The following is a 9,423-nucleotide window of genomic DNA, read 5'->3' as shown; positions in this document are numbered from 1 at the left end:
GTCCGGAGCCTGTGCTCCGCAACGGGAGAGGCCGCAACAGTGAGAGGCCCGCGTAACGCAAAAAAAAAAAAAAAAAAAAAAAAAAGAAAACTCAAATATATTTAAACAAAATTGCGTGACAGCACAGTGTTATGACCTTTTCATTGCATGTGACCAATGCGACATAATCATGGAGAGAGTTATTCAGCCTGCACTATGGCCACCACCGGGCCCTGGTCACTGCCCCCATAACTGGCCCGCCCACTGAAGCCTCTGGAAAAGTAGAGGATGCTGTGGCCCCGCCCACCCCAGAATGGACTCCTGAGTACCCCCCAATCACTTCCAACTTCCGATTCATAAAACAGGCCCAGATGCACCCGATTGGTGGGCACTGGTCACATGGCTATAACCAAGCTTCTTTTTAAAATCTATTTATTTATTTATTTATTTTTGGCTGCGTTGGGTCTTTGTTGCTGCGCATGAGCTTCCTCTAGTTGAGACGAGCCGGGGCTAGTCTTCGTTGCGGTGCACGGGCTTCTCATTGCGGTGGGTTCTCTTGTTGCGAAGCACGGGCTCTAGGCGTGTGGGCTTCAGTAGTTGTGGCTCGCAGGCTCTAGAGCGCGGGCTCAGTAGCTGTGGCGCACGGGCTTAGTTGCTCCGCGGCATGTGGGATCTTCCCGGACCAGAGCTCGAACCCGTGTCCCCTGCACTGGCAGGCGGATTCTTAACCGCTGCGCCACCAGGGAAGCCCTATAAGCAAGCTTCCGGGGAGCAGCCCTCAGCCCCTCCTTACCCCTGGCTGGAGTCCTGCCTTCCTTCCCTCCCACAAAGCCCCCACTCCTCAACCCCTCACTGGCTCCTGCAGCCCATTCCACACCCCAGGAGGGGCCAGCCCAGCACCTCCGGTTTTTGAATAACTAAAGAATGATTGTGCCCCATTTTAGAAACAAATAACAAACCAGTAAACATATTTTTATGATTTTTAACAATTAAGGGGCTAATTTTCCCATTACGAAGGTGGTCTCAAATAAATAAGACAAACGCACCATGGAGAAAATAACATAAAAACAAAAGTAGGTTGCGTACCCCCTAGGCGCCGGATGCAGGGAATACAAAAGCGGATGAGGCTGGTGACCTCCTCAGCTCACCGTCCGTGAGAGGAATGACTAAAAGGCTGGTCCCCAACACTGCGGTGACCAGGGGCGCCCAAGGGGCTGTGGGACAGCAGAGAATGATGAGGTAAGGAAGAGGGGACAGTGCTCCGGGAAGTGGGAACTGCTCAGGCAAAGGTGTGGAAGGAGAAAGAACTCCAGCCACAGCTTCTAGAAACTTCCAAACCAGAGGTGTACACCAAGTTGGGTTCTGTGTGTTGTTTTTAATTGATTCATTGGCCAACATTTAAAAATCAGGACTTTTCACACATGACCTCGGATTTCTGGCTTCTCTCGGTAAATTGAAAGACGTGGGCCGCGTGCTGGCTGAGAAGCAGCCGTCCCCTGAGAAGGGCCTGTTCTCCGCAGTTCACTGCCGTCACCACCCAGCCCACCTCACTCATCACGTCACCTCTTGGCCCCAAAGTGTCTGAGTTTTTGACTCCCTGTTCTAAAGCTTGCCAAGGAGGATGCTGGGGAATTGCGCCCAGAGAGCTTAAATAACTCTCCCAAGGTCACACAGCACTCAGAACAAGGCTACAGCCTGAGGACTCGGGACATCCAGTCCTGCGCAGGACACTAAACACCTCCCCCCAGAAGCCCCACGGACCCCACCTCAGCCCTCTGGGAGCTGCTGACCCTGGCCCTGAGCCCCGGAGAACCAGGAGGCCGGGCCGGGGAAGGCCCCGTCCTGTTTAGATTTTGTGGTCTCGTGAGTAACCGAGTGGAAAAAAACAAGCTTGAAAAGATAACAATTACAACGAAATTAAATCAAATCAGGCCTGTGACTCATTTATGGAGCCGTAAAAACAGAAAACAAAAACAAGCTGGTTCTGGAGGAGGGAGACCGGAATGATGAGGGGAGAGGTTGGGGAAGGGAAAAAAAATAAAGCAGCAGCAGCAACGATCTCCTGGGTCTGTCAGTTACCCCAACGAGGAGGTAACAATGCCAGGTCCCTGAACTGGGCGAGGGCCCAGGGGCTCGGGAGCTTGGGAGACCCAGGGGAGGGGCCAGGAACCCTTGATGTGAGTGGGATGGCTGGTCTTGTCCTCCCAGACACCCCCATGAGCTGGGTATCACTGACGTGCCATTCTACAGACAAGGAAACTGAGGCTCAGCGGGACCAAGTGACAAGCCTCGGGTCACCCAGCCAGGAAGTGGGAGGATGAGATCCAAGCCTGGGCCCAAAGCCTGTATGGGGTTCAGTCTTGCCATCCGGAAAACAGGCTCCTGAGCCCCAGCCCTGTTCCAAGGGACAAAGGAGCCAGGGTCCCGGAAGCTACCCTGGACGTTTCAGGAGCCCCGAAGGCTAGCCACCGAACATGGCAGTCCCTCTCTAGCCTCACTGTCCCCATTTACGCAATAATGGGGTCACATCAGGCAATGAAGAAGGAAGGCCCAGGAGCTCAGTGGGTCTGACCCAGGGGAGCTTCAAAGCCTTGCTCTGCCCATTTCCCAGAAGCCTCTGCCCCCGGGGATATAAGAGGAGCCAGAGGCAGAGCCTGAGGGAGGCCGCCCCACAGGCCTGCGATTCCCCAGAGGTCACCCTGACCCAGGGACAAGACTGCGCAGGCAGTAGCGAGCTGGGCCAGGGATCTGGGCCGGGCAGAGAAAGCAGGAGCGCCGGGAGAGTGAGGACAGGATTTGAGGGGGCCGGGAGGGAAGGGGCACTGGAAAGCATCTGCCAAAAATAACACCATTCACCACATTAGGACGTCGGGTACCAAGCGCTTACCATGGGGAGGGCACGTTGCTGAGCACTTTACATTCATTCATTCATCCATCCATTCTACAAGTCCTTATTGCGCATTCTCTTGTGCCAGGTGCCATGTTGGGGGCTGGGAACATAACGATGATCAAGAGAGACAAAAGTGGAGCTGCCATCCTCAACGGGGTAGACAGACAAGCAAAACCCAGGACGCGCTGGGAAGTGTGGTGAGAGCTCCGGAGACAAATGAAGTGAGGAAGGGAGTGCCAAGAGTCAGCGAAGGCTGAGCTGTGACATTTAAGCAGAGACCTGCAGGCGTGAGAGCAAGCCATCCTCGGGAACGGTGTTCCAGGCAGAGGGAACAACAAGGGCAAAGGCCCCGAGGTACGAGCACGCCTGGCATGTCTGAGGAACAGCAAGAGGGCCAGTGTGGCAGGGGCAGAGTAAATCCTCCTAACAGCCAGGAGGGCGGGTACCGCTCTTATCTCCTCTTACAGAAGAGGAAATTGAGGCTCAGAGAGGGGAAGTGACTTGCCCAGAGTCACACAGGCAGGAAATGGCAGCACAGGGAGCAGAGCACAAGTCGGGCTGTGTGGGGAGGTGGGAGTGTGTGCCACAGGCTGCAGGGCCCAAGGGTGACCCCCAGACAGCATGTGTCACCTGCCTTGGTCATAGCCGTGGAAGCTGTGATGAAGCAACCAGAGCCCTGCAGGGAGCCTCAGCCTGCCTCCCAGGCCCACTGGGTCTAAGGGGCACTGGGTAGCCAAGAATCCAGGGAGCTCATCTGAGCTAAGTTATGAGTAACTGCTAGCAGTTCCCGGCTTATCCCCGTCCCTGAGGATTTAACCAGGTCATAGAAGCATCGCAGCCTGTTTCCCCACTTGTCAAATAATGAATCCACTCAGGTGGTCTCCAATAGCCGTTGTGGATTCTTGGGTCCAGAGAGAGGCATGGCTTCTTGAGGTCACACAGCCAAGGGAGCAACAGAGTCAGGGTGACCCCGGCCTACTGAATGCTGGCCCAGAGCTCTTTTTCCTCCTGCCCGGCTGATGCTTTATCCTGGAGCTCAGCTGCCTGGGTCTCTCTGCCCTGCTATCTTCACCAATCTCCCCCTCATCCACCACCCTGCACCCCTCACACTGTTCATACTTCCAGGCCTTTGCACATGCCGTCCCCTTGTCGGGAGTTTCTTTCTCTTCTTTCCCCTGTGCCATCTCCTCTACCCATAAAGGAATAACAAAGCAGGATCAGAGTATGGAGAGAGACAGTTTAGGAGGTGGAGAATGTTTAAGCTGGTGAGGGTGGGGCTCAGAGAAGGCTGCTCTGAGGGGTGACATCTGAGCTGCCACCTGAAGGGGGTGAGGGAGGGAATCATGGGAATACATGGTAGATGAGGGTTCCAGGCAGAAGGAACAGCACGTGCAAAGGCCCTGAGGTAGAGTGATCCATAGTTTATTAGAGGAACAGCAAGGAGGCCATCAGGCTCGAAGGAAGTAAGCATGGGGGAAAGTGGAAGAGACAAGGTCATCAGAGAGGTATAGGGTTTGCTGGGGTCAGGGGGTCACACAGGGCCTTGTCGGCCATGAGGAGGACCTTGACTTTGACTCTGAGTGAGGTGGGAGCCATGAGAGGTCTCTGAGGAGGGGAGGGACAGGATCTGACTTAGGTCCTAAGGGGACCTCTCTGGCTATGTGTGGAGAACAGACCGTAGGGGATGAGGCCCTCAGATGGGCGATGCTGGTGGCATGGACCATGGCAGGGGCACTGGAGCTGGGGCGATGCAGGCTGATTCTGGATGTATTTCGAAGGTGGAGCTGACAGGATGTGGTGAGCAATCAGATACCAAGGTGAGTGAGAACAAAGGGTAGGAGACAACTCCCAGGTTTGGGGGAGTACCTGGAGAATGGAGGAGCAGTTAACTGAGACGGGGTGCTTTGGGGGTAGATCAGGAGCGGGCTCATGGCTGGGCTGAGTCTGGGGCTCCCGTCAGCCACCCCGGTGGCAATTAGGAGGGGCGAGTGGAGACTCGTGTCTGGAGTCAGGGAAAGTGTCCAGGTTGAAGAGATGCATTTGGAAATCACCAGCGTTTAGAGAGGACAAGAACTGGGTCTTTGGCACCTCTGTCCCCCTCTTGCCCACACTCCAGCACCAGGCTGGCCTTGAGGAATCCTCAGGGAGCATCCAGGGACCCTCGAATAAATCCCTGAGCACCATGTCCTGAGCGCCCACTATGGTCAAGGCCATGCCAAGCACTTCCTCTCACTGACTCATCTCATTCTCACAACTTCTGACAGGGTAGCTACCACCAGAGCCCATTTGCGGAGCCGAGGGTGAAGGAATTTGACCAAGCTGTCACCTAGCATTGGGAAAATAAATTACTGAATTAATTCATTCTAGAAGGCTGCTCTAGTAGAGGTACAGTAGGCAGTGGGCAAAGTCATCAGGGGAGAGTTACTGCCATTCTCAGCAGCTGCTGATCATGATGCAGGGCGCTGGGACGGGGGGAAGCCAGAGGTTCCTGAGGTACCTCCCCCAGGCAGTGGGAAGGACTGCCTCTTGGTGATTCTGGGTCCCCTGTAAAAAGGCTGAGGGCAAACCTGGAGCTCCCCGAAGTCAGCAGGACGGAAGCTGGGAAAGGAGCTTGGGAGAGATGAGGGAGGTACAGTCAAGGACCAGATTGAGGTCTCAAGCCAGGGGAGAGACACTAAGACTCTAGGGCAGACTTAGGGGACACTGAGATTCCCCCCACCACTTATATGCAGCTCTAGGAAGCCTCTCGGTCGTCCGTAAGTGCTCTTCCTCTGATGCCTCACTCTCCACCATTCACTGCAGCCGTAAAGGCCAGCTGGCCAATGGCTGCGATTTGCAAAACTCCCCATCCCACCCCACCCCCTGCCATAACCTGGATGGAGCCTAAAATAAAGCTGAGGCTCAGAGCAGGAGTGTGACGTTGATTAAGCACCCTGTGTGTCAGACCTCTCACCCAAGGGTACCAGCAAGAGAGGGACTGAGGCAAAATTCAAACTCAGATCTACCTGACCTCCAAAGAGTATTCTTTCCACAGTGGGGTTTGATTTGCCCACTCGACATCCGTGCAAATGGGAACCAGAATTGGGAGGGTCCCTAAGGGGCAGGGGAGGAAGAATAAGACCCAGATACTGTTTATCAAGATCCAACCTTGTGAGAGTCACTGGACAAAGACTTTAGTTTCTAATCTGTAAAATCAGAGTTAGGATCCCTCTTTCCTCCCAAGACTGTGATGGGTTAATCCAGGGATGAGCAAACTTTTTCTGTAAAGAAACAGACAGTAAATATTTTCACCTTTGTGGGTAGTATGGTCTCTCTCACAACTACTCAACAGGTAGTTGCAGGGTGCAGGCAGTTATAGATAAGTAAATGAATGGGCACGCTGTGTGCCAATAAAAATTTTTTTTACAAAAACAAGCTGTGGGCCAGATTTGGCCCGAGGGCCATAGTTTGACAACCCTTGGGATAGTGAATGCAAATCAGAGCACCTAGCACATAGTAGGCACTCAATAATATTTGATGAATGAGTGAAATGAGTCTGAATCTCACTTTCTCCACTTCTTATAAAGAAATCATTACAATTAGCTGTTTATTGACTGCCTCCCTTGTTACTTGGGGCTTCAGGAAGCCAGGAATGGACCTTGTATCATTCCTCCTATAAAACCCTATGAGAGGACTTCCCTGGTGGCGCAGTGGTTAAGAATCCACCTGCCGATGCAGGGGACACAGGTTCAAACCCTGGTGTGGGAAGATCCCACATGCTGCAGAGCAACTAAGCCCGTGCACCACAACTACTGAGCCTGTGCTCTAGACCCCGCGAGCCACAACTACTGAGCCCGCGTGCCACAACTACTGAGCCCACGCACCTAGAGCCCAAGCTCCGCAACAAGAGAAGCCACTGCAATGAGAAGCCCACGCAGCGCAACGAAGACTAGCCCGAGCTCGCCGCAACTAGAGAAAGCCTGCACGCAGCAACAAAGACCCAACGCAGCCAAAAATAAATTAAATAAAATAAATTAAAAAAAAAAACTCTATGAAATAGGGGTGTCAATAGTCCCATTTTACAGAAACTGAGGTTAAGTGACCAATGCCATAGAGCTGAGATATGACAAAGCTGAAATTCCAGCCCAGGTCTTCTGAAACTGAGCCTGCGGCTCTCTATACTCTGAAATTTGGAGACTGAGACCAAGACCCTGGGGCCCACGCTGGGCCTGGAACAGGGTCTGGCTCTAGGTCCTCAGCTCAGTCCTCCCCACACCAGGAGTCTGCTACCAGCACTCCCTCCTGGGCAGTGGGTCAAATACACAAGGGAGGGAGAGAGACAGAGAGAGAGAAACACACAGAGAGAGACAGGACAAAGACAGAGACAGAGGAATCTAGGGAGATGAAAAGAGAAACAGAGATACAAAGAGAGATGGAACTCGAGAGGGGTGGCACACCTCCCATCCCTTCCTCCCTCCCTGGGACCCCCTCCCAGCTCCACCATGCTCTCCATTACCCCCAACTCCTTCCAGGGAAAAAATGATCCATCCCATACACAATCCTGGGTTGGAATCCTGGCTCAGACAATGACCGCTGTGTGACATTAGACAAATGACTCCCCCTCTCTGAGCCTCATTCTCCGCATCTGTGAAATGAAGATGATACTGACTTGGCAGCTTCACTGGCTACTGGATCAGCTGGAGCACGGTTGTCTGGTACCAACAAGCACCTGAGGACCCTAGGTACCCCCCTCCCTGGGCCAGGGAAGGGGGGTGAGGACACACTTTCAGAGCTTAGGGCCTGTGTTCCCCAGTGGGTCACTATTTACTCATCAATTCTTTCAACAAACATTTATTTATTGAGCACCTGCTGTTTGCCAGATACTGTGCTGGACTGCAGGGGATGCAGCAGTGAAAAGGCAAACAAAAGTCCCTGCCCTGGTGGAGCTGACGTTCTAGATGGGAAGGCAGCTAGGCAACCAATGTGCAAACTAATACAAAAGTACCAGGTGGTAAGGAGGGCAACGGGAGAAATTGCCATGGGGAGGAAATGCCCCCCGAGGGTGGGGGGCTAATTATTGAGGACTTCCTGAGTGCAAGGCACTTTCATCAATTTTATCACACTGAATCTCCTCAGCAATCTCAGGAGATAGGTACTCTTATTGTGCTCATTTCCCAGATAAGGAAATGGGCTCAGAGAGGTGGAGTGACTTGCCCAAGGTCACACAGCTATAAAGGGGCAGAACCAGAGCTCAAATAGGCCCTGAAGTCCTGGGGACAATCAGAGGGGTTTAATCCAAGGTAGGATGAGTCGGTACCACTCCTGCAAGATACCAGGGCAGGAGCTTGAATGGGGGACAGCCAGACAGAGAACAAGACTTGCCTCAGAGGCCTCAGCAGCCAGTAGGTTAAAGACCCAGGAATCTGGGTCCTTGGGCTCCCTGCTGGGGCTCCAGCTCCAGCTCCCGCCACCACCAGGCCCCAGATAGGGTGACAGCCACACCCAGGCTCAGCCTCTGGCCCGCGCCGCCTGCTGGGAACACACAGTCCTCAGGACTAGGAGGCTCAAAATAGAAAGCTCAGAACCTGGGCTGGAGCCTGGAATGCCTGGGCAGGCAGGCCGGGACTCCTGGACCGGCCCAAGCACTGCCCAGCCTGGGGCTGGCGGGGCGGCAGAATCATCAGGATCCACTGCTAGGGTCTCGATCCCGTCTGTTATTCTCCTGAAGCAGTTTCCAAGATGCTGGCTCCAGGATCTGATGAACCTGGGCTCCTCTCCTGGCTTAATCTTGGACTAGCTGTATGGCCTTGGGCTGGTCACCTACCCCGAGGGACCTCACTGTTCTTATCTGCCAACAACTCATAGAGCTGTTCAACAAATGTTTGTCAAGCACCAGTTATGTTCCAGGCACTGTGCTGGACACTGGAGATCCAGCAGAGAGCCAAAAAGACAAAAATCTCTGCACTTGTGGATAAGAAAAATCTACAGTGTGCCAGAAGGTGATGAGCACCCCAGGGGAACATAAAGCAGGGATGGGGACATGGAATACTAGGTGGGGAGGGGAGGTGGAGGGGGGCCTGTGGACACTGGGAGAAAAGTGTTCCAGACAGAGGGACAGCCAGTGCAAAGGCCCTGAGGCAGCATGAGCTTGGGTCATTTCAGAGACACAGGGGAAGCCAATATGTCTGGAAGGGTGAGTGAGGAGGAGGGGGAGGGAGAGGAGGTCCCTCTGATACAGAGCCTCGTGAGCCAAGGGAAGAACCTGAGGTTGACTCTCAGAGCACCGGGGATCCCACACAGCAGGGGAGTAATGTGGGCTGATCCATAGTTTTACAGGACCCCTCTGGCTAGTGTGGAGAGGGAATTTCTGGAGGGACGGAATGGAGGCCTCTGTGCCAGGGTGCATGAGAGGTGATGGTGGCAGCTGGAGAGAGAAGGAAGGACTTGGAGACCCCTCTGGACCTCGGGAGACCCAGCAGGAAGCTAGCAGACAGGAGGCCCAAACTGGGAGGCTGATTGGTTTGTCTAGCCTACGACCCCCACCCCCAGCCTGTGCTGATCTGCCGCAGCCCTAG

The 9,423-nt window shown here is 53.9% G+C and overlaps 1 long non-coding RNA gene across 1 annotated transcript in view; it reads left to right on the top strand.

Annotated features, from left to right (window-relative positions):
• Positions 1-6,852, top strand: part of LOC114485120 (uncharacterized) — an 18,437-nt gene extending 11,585 nt beyond the window's left edge. The window contains exons 2-3 of the long non-coding RNA XR_003678602.2: positions 2,955-3,223; positions 6,436-6,852. This is a non-coding gene — a long non-coding RNA (uncharacterized lncRNA). The remainder of the gene's footprint in view (positions 1-2,954; positions 3,224-6,435) is intronic.
• Positions 6,853-9,423: the final 2,571 nt, after the last annotated feature.

This window comes from Physeter macrocephalus, unplaced genomic scaffold, assembly GCF_002837175.3.
Source record: "Physeter macrocephalus isolate SW-GA unplaced genomic scaffold, ASM283717v5 random_675, whole genome shotgun sequence".
In the NCBI taxonomy this organism is placed as follows: Eukaryota; Metazoa; Chordata; class Mammalia; order Artiodactyla; family Physeteridae; genus Physeter; species Physeter macrocephalus.
This window is presented reverse-complemented; position numbering and strand designations above follow the sequence as displayed.